The sequence below is a fragment of the Schistocerca serialis genome, chromosome 5, assembly GCF_023864345.2.
Source record: "Schistocerca serialis cubense isolate TAMUIC-IGC-003099 chromosome 5, iqSchSeri2.2, whole genome shotgun sequence".
NCBI lineage: Eukaryota > Metazoa > Arthropoda > Insecta > Orthoptera > Acrididae > Schistocerca > Schistocerca serialis.
This window is the reverse complement of record NC_064642.1, coordinates 793,489,151-793,496,346: the sequence shown is the minus strand read 5'-3', so window position 1 is coordinate 793,496,346 and position 7,196 is coordinate 793,489,151.

Below are 7,196 nucleotides of genomic sequence, written 5' to 3'. Positions count from 1 at the left end.
GACTTACATACTTGGGAACCAGTCCCATATGCTCGTACCTTAGTTAGGAGTCTGCAGTGGGGCACCAAGTCAAACGCTTTCCGGAAGTAAAGGAATATGGCATCTGTCTGATACCCTTCATCCATGGTTTTCAGGATATCATGTGAATAAAGGGCAAGTTGCGTTTCGCAGGAGCGATGCTTTCTAAAGCCGTGCTGATGCATGGACAGCAACTTCTCTGTCTCAAGGAAATTCACTATATTTGAACTGAGAATATGTTCAAGAATCCTGCAACAAACTGATGTTAAGGATATTGGTCTGTAATTTTGAGGATCTGTCCTTCTACCCTTCTTATATACAGGCATCACATGCACTTCTTTCCAGTCGCTCGGGACTTCACGTCGGGCAAGAGATTCACGATAAATGCAAGCTAAGTAAGGAGCCAATGCAGTAGAGTACTCTCTGTAAAACCGAATTGGAATCCCATCAGGACCTGGCGATTTATTTATTTTCAACCCATTCAGCTGCTTCACAACCCCAGGGATGTCTATCACTATGTCCTCCATACGGGAATCTGTACGAGACTCAAACGGCGGTATGTTTGTATGTTCCTCCTGCATGAAAGATTTCTCAAATGCTAAGTTTAAAATTTCAGCTTTTGTTTTGCTGTCTTCTGTTGCCACGCCAGGCTGATCAGTGAGTGACTGGATGGAAGCCTTCGACCCACTTACTGATTTTACGTAAGACCAAAATTTCCTTGGGTTTTCAGCAAGATCTTTTGCTAAGGTATGATGGTGGTAGCGGTTGAATGCTTCGCGCATCGCTCTTTTTACAGCAGCACGAATCTCTACTAACTTTTGCCTGTCCTCATTCTCCCAATCTTTCTTGTTCCATGACTGTAACTGCCTTTGCTTCCTGAGCATTCTCCGAATTGCGCTGTTAAACCACGGTGGGAGTTTTCCGTCCATAACCCACTTTTTCGGCAGATACTTGTCCAATGCGTGATTTACAATGTGTTTAAAATTTGCCCATAATTCTTCCATGTCCATCGTACCCAGTGATTTCTATACAACCTGGATGTAGAAGTCTTGTCTCTGAGTATAAAACTGCAGCGTGTCTGCAAATACACGTGCTCTGCATCATCAGCCATATTGTAGTTTGGCAAACAAATTTCCGTGTTCTGCATGTGACAAAGAATTGCAGACTGATTTCTTGTTTTGAACTTTATGTCAACATATGATGTAATAGGCTGATGAGGGAGCGGAATTGAAAAGTATTTTCTTTTCGTATTCTAGTGACAGTTCCTAGCAGCCATGTTGTAGTTTGACAAGAAACTAAATATGAGCATCTATGGCTGGCATGATCAGATAGCTGAAGTTCAACATCCAGGTAGTATAGAGATCACTAATCATACCGGAAGTAAATGAAGTCGATTCATGTACTAAGTGGGATGCTAACAACTGCTTATCTGCTCTTTCTAGTAAGAATACTCTCCTAGCCTTCTTGACCGACTTTTTAACTTTCGTAACCATAGTCATAATGACAACATCATGATCACTAATCCCTGTCTCAACACTGACACTATCGATGAGGTCTGGTCTGTTCGTGGCTACCAGATCTAAAATATTTCCATTACGCGTTGGCTGTCGATTTAGCTGCTCAAGACAGTTTCCGGATAATGTGTTCAAAAGTAATTCACACGACGGCTTGTCTGTACCACCTGTAATGAATCCATAGACATCCCAGTCTATACTAGGTAGGTTGAAGTCGCCTCAGACTAATATAGCATGATCCGGGTACTTCTGCGATACAGAATGTAGACTTCCTTTGAATGATTGTATAACTGTCACGGTGGAACCTGGTGGCCAGTAATAACACCCCACAATTAACTTTATTTCCCCTAGCCCTGTTAAACGTGTCCAGACAACTTCATAATCACACTCTACTTCGACCTCAGTAGACACAATACTTTTGTCAACTGCGATGAAGGCACCACCTCCTACAGTGTCTAATCTGTCTTTCCGATACACGCTCCAACCCTCACTAAATATTTCAGAACTTCCTATCTCAGGGTTCAGCCAGGTCTCAGTCCCGAGAATAATTTGCGCGCCACACGCTTCCTGGAGGGCAGTAAATTCAGGAACTTTATTTCGAACACTCTGAATATTTACTGCTAATATGTTGATAGCTGAAGTGTCTTTACACTGAGTGCGTCCTGATTTCCCTGCCTGCACGTCGACTGGTAAGTGTTCATCAGGACACCGTCCACTACTGTCTAGCCTAAAAAACCCGCATGTACTCTGCTATCCGAGTAGCTGAGGATTGCCTCAGAACCCAAGCGACAGGCATCATTTGTGCCGATGTTAGCAACTACTTGCAGACGACTGCACCCCATATGCTCCAGGCAAGGCCACCTCCACATCTTGGATGAGGCCCCCTGGCAGACAAACCAAGTGCATGTTGGATTTCTTTCCAGCCCTGTACGCTATTTCCCTAAGGGGCTCCATCACCCGCCTAACATTGGAGCTCCCAATAACTAGCAAGCCTTTGCCCTCTGTATGCCTGCTCGGGCCCTGCTGAAGGAGCGGCCACCTGCCCACTGACAGGATGAACGGGTGAGGCCAGCCGGCCAGCCTCCACATTGGCCCTCCGCCTCAAGTGACGCGAATGCGTTGCAGTCCGCCACTCACCCTGAGGTGAGGGCGGCCCCAACGTGCCGGGTACACTAGAAGGTGCCTTGACGGCTGAGTCAGCAGATGCTGCAAGTGACACCTAGAGTGTCTCAAGCGACGCGCCAGACCCTCTGCCATCGCTGCACCTCAAGGCAGCAGCCTGAAGGCAGCTGACCGTGGCCAACAGCACGCTCAGCTGCTCGCGAACCGCGGCCAGTCCCTCCTGCACCCGTACACAGCACGCACACACTCTATCCATCCTACTGCTAATATCTAACGACTCCGCGAATTTATACTCTACGGCTATCAATAAGCAATATTATTCCCCTCAAATACGAGAATACAGAAGGATTTTATGTAATTAAATATGCAAGCGCACAAACACTCGGAAAGAAATTAAGAATCAAACTGCAAAAGAAATATGAAAGCTAAATATGCGACTTGCTACTTCACTGCTGCTGCACTGATACTTCACCAGCGGCTGCTCAAGGTTCACAACACTTTCACACTACATTTTTCCTTCTCTAAAAAAACTGACTCCCAACGCTTTATCCTCTTTCCAAGCTCAAGATCTCACTTGTTATAGGGGGATACTGACTCACTGTTTCAGACTAGCAAATGGGAAGTTGCAGTGCACAAATGGTTCTGGCATTAGGTGTGTGTGTGTGTGTGTGTGTGTGTGTGTGTGTGTGTGTGTGTGTGGTGGTGGTGGTGGTGGTGGTGCTGCTGCTGCTGCTACTGCTGCTGTTGCTGCTGCTGATGATGATGATGACGATGATGATGACGATGACGATGATGATTGGTTTGTGGGGTGCTCAACTGCATGGTTATCAGTGCCCTCACAAAGTCCCAATCTTTACACAGTCCAATCTCACCACATTCACGAGTGATAATGATATGATGAGGACAACACAAGCACCTAGTCCCCAGACAGTGTGTGTGGTGTTATGATTTATTTATTTCTTGTTCCAGTGATCCACATTGTGACAATATCACATGATATGGAACGTGTCAGAAATCTGTGATAACACATAAAAACAAAACAAAATGATTTCACATTACAGTAAACAGTAACTTATGTTCTACTACAGAAGATCAATTTTGGGAGATAATATTACAATATAATACGTGTTAAAGAAAATAAATATTGCAAAATATGTGTTTACAGTAAAGGATAGTCCGGATTACAAATGTAGATATGGGCATGTATTTACAGTTAAAAATACAAGAAATGCTGAACACTATAGTTCAGGAACTCTTCTACCAAACACTTTTTTCTTGAAGGGAGGGTGTTAAAAATCCTACAGCCAGTGAAATGGAATCCTTTCTGTACCACACTTTGATTCGCCTGTTCGTAGTGGATATCATGTTTTCTTCTTGTCCCATAACTATGATACTCACTATTTAGTTTAAAAATGGATTTTTCTTTCCTTATGAAGCACATCAAAGAGAATATATATTGCACAGAGGATATAAGGGTTCCAAGTTCCATAAAAAGATTCCTGCATTTGGCTCTAGGATGGACTCTGCACATGATCCCTATGGCTCTTTTTTTTGTGCACACAGTACTTTTTTAGCCAGTGACTGATTTCCTCAAAATATAATTCCTTATGCCATAATGGCATGAAAATAACCGTAATAGGCTGACTTCATGATTTCCATACATCTATAAGAAGAAAAATGTGTAAGTTGCTGAACTCAGTCTTTTCCATAGATCCAGGATATGGTTTGACCAGTTCAGTTTGCTGTCTAGTTTTTTTTTCCTTCAGTATCCACCCTGGTTATCAACAGCTTACTTATTTTTACTACTATTTCTTCATCTTTGAATCTTGTGTGGGACTGAACATAGTTTGTTTTACTGTAATTTAAAGTAAGGCCATTAATGTTAAACCAGTTCACTGTTTCACTTAAAATGTTACTTGCTGGTTCCTCAAGTTTATCTACGGAATTATCAATAACTAGTGTAGTATCATCAGCAAAAATAGTGAATCTACAACATTCCATCCAAAGAGGCAGATCATTTATAAAGATAATAAAAAGTAGCGGCCCAGAACTGAGCCTTGGGGCACTCCATATGTGATGGTACCCCATTCTGAAGATAATGGGACTCCACTACAACTTTCTGTTTCCTGTTTGACAGGTACGAGACAAGGCACTTCCCTGACAAACCACTTATACCGAGATGTGCATCTTTTTGTAAAAGAATCTGGTGACTGACACGGTCACTCACTTTTGTTAGGTCCCAAAAAATCCCAACCACCTTCAGTTTTTTGTTGATAGATTTCCAGCAAATACAAATATTACATCTTCTGTTGACAAACCTTTCTGAAATCGAAACTGACTTTTGCTGAGGATATTTTGATCCCTGAGATGCTTGACTATCCTGGCATGCATTAGTTTCTCTAAAACCTTTGAAAAACTTGTCAGTAGTGATATTGGCCGATTGTTAGCAGCATCCGTCTTATCTCCCTTCTTATACAGCGGTTTTACAACTGCATACTTAAGCCTATTAGGAACTATTCCTTGCTTGAGTGATGCATCAGAAACGTGGTAAAGGACTTTACTTACATTGCTGCAGCAGTATTTTAATAATTTATTAGAAATATTGTCAATTTCAGTACAGTTTTTACTTTTCACTGATTTTATAACTCTTTCAATTTCTTGAACAGTGACTGTTGTTACCTTCATGTGTTGTACTGAGCTAGGTACTTTGGCTTTCGAAAGATTGATGGCTTGGTTCATGGAGCCTTGTAAACCTATTTGCTCTGTTACTGTTAAAAATGTTTGTTTAATGTTTCTGCAACTATTTTTGAATTGCAAACAAGATGATATTTGCTTTCTATTTGGATATTTTCACTACAAACTGCATTTTTCCTTTTTTACTTCTTTCCAAAATTCCAAATAGTTTTTACTGTATTGTTTGAGTAATCAATTTCTGCCTTCAAGCACATGATCTTTGCTGCTTGTATGGTCTTATTCAGAAATTTATTCTCGAGTTTATAGTGCATACACCTACTGGGCTCATTTGATCTCTTGGCTGCTGCATATAGTTCTCTTCTTGTTTTACAAGAAATTTTGATGCTTTTAGTAATCCAAGGCTTGTTTCCAGATTTTAACAGGTTTTCTCTCACTGACTTTTTTTGAAAGGTTTCTTCAAAAATACTTGTAAATTCATTGATAAATATATTAAATTTTGAGTTAACATCAATTGCAGCATACACAAGAGATCAGTCTACTAGCTGTAATTGCTGATTAAAGCTTTCATTGGTGTGTTCGTTTGTAATCCTAAAGTTTTTTCCAAATTAAATTTTCTTTCCTTTGTACATTTATTTGGTTTACAGTGAGGAATTACTCTTCATGATCAGAGAGGCCATTTGTAATATTTTTCACAGTTAAAATGGTTCAAATGGCTCTGAGCACTATGGGACTTAACTTCTGAGGTCATCAGTCCCCTAGAACTTAGAACTACTTAAACCTAACTAACCTAAGGACATCACACACATCCATGCCCGAGGCAGGATTCGAACCTGCGACTGTAGCGGTCTCGCAGTTCCAGACTGTAGTGCCTAGAACCGCTCGGCCACTCCGTCCGGCTTCACAGTTAAATTATTATAAATACCCTTATCTACAAAAAAATTATGTATTAAAGTGCTAGAACTGGCTGTTACTCTAGTTGGAGTGTTCAACACTGGTACTAAGTTGTAACAGTACATCAGGTGTTCAAAGTCCGTTTTGTTTCTATTTTCTGTTAAAATGCCCACATTGAAGTCACCCATAATAATGGTTGATTTAGTTTTCCTACATAGGTGGGACAGAAGTGATTCTATTTGTCTCAGATATACATTCAGATTTCCAGCAGGTGCCCTGTAAATAGCTGGTACAATAACTGTTGCACTGTCTGCCGTTAACTCGGTGCCACACACCTCAAAATGCTCTTCATCACAGTATTTGCTTATATCTAGAGATTTATACACTACATTGTTTTTTAAAAATATTGCAACACCACCTTTTCTCATAATACATCTACAGTAATGTGCAGCTAAACTAAAGTTCTCAATTTGTAGCATGTGGATTCCACTCAGAACATGATGTTCTGAGAAACACTGTATATGAGATTCACTTTCACACTCGTCCTTTAAATTTATTAGCAACTGCTCTATTTTATTCTTCAGACTACATATATTTCGGTGGAATAAAGACAAAGTTTGAGTTTTGCCCACCCCTGCATTTGCATGATGTTTGCTAGGAGTGGCTTTTTCCAGTACACTGGTTGATAGTATTGCTTGAGGTGTGGAATACTCATATTGAGTACATGAGAAAGATGTTTCACGCAACTTGAAATCCTTTTCTCTCATGTTACCTCACCACAAAAAGGCTGGGTTTGCTCTCTGTTGGGTGAAGGATGGGCAACAGTTTCTACTACATGTGTTGATGTTTCAGCTGTTGGTCCTGCCACTGATGATTCTGCTGCTTTTGATGCCACTGCTTCTTCTGCTGCTGAGACTGGTCCCATACCAGTACATGTAATTTTGCTGTTTGCTCTCT